Raw genomic sequence first — 256 nt, forward strand, 5'->3', positions numbered from 1 at the left:
ACCTCCCTCCCTTACCTCCCTTCCTCCCTCCCTTACCTTCCTCCCTCCCTTACCTCCCTCCCTCCCTTACCTCCCAACCTCCCTTCCACCCTCTCCCCCCGGCGCAGTGTAATAGTATTCCTGATGTATGTGAGGCCCTAGTAAGTAGTGGTGTAGCCCCGGCTTATGTAGGGTTGTTACCTTGTGTTATGGTAATCGGCGGCTGCTGTAGGTTTATTCCTTGTTGGGCGACTCGTGCCGGTTCTTCGGATTCCTG

Source organism: Penaeus monodon, chromosome 33 (assembly GCF_015228065.2).
Source record: "Penaeus monodon isolate SGIC_2016 chromosome 33, NSTDA_Pmon_1, whole genome shotgun sequence".
NCBI classification, from domain to species: Eukaryota; Metazoa; Arthropoda; class Malacostraca; order Decapoda; family Penaeidae; genus Penaeus; species Penaeus monodon.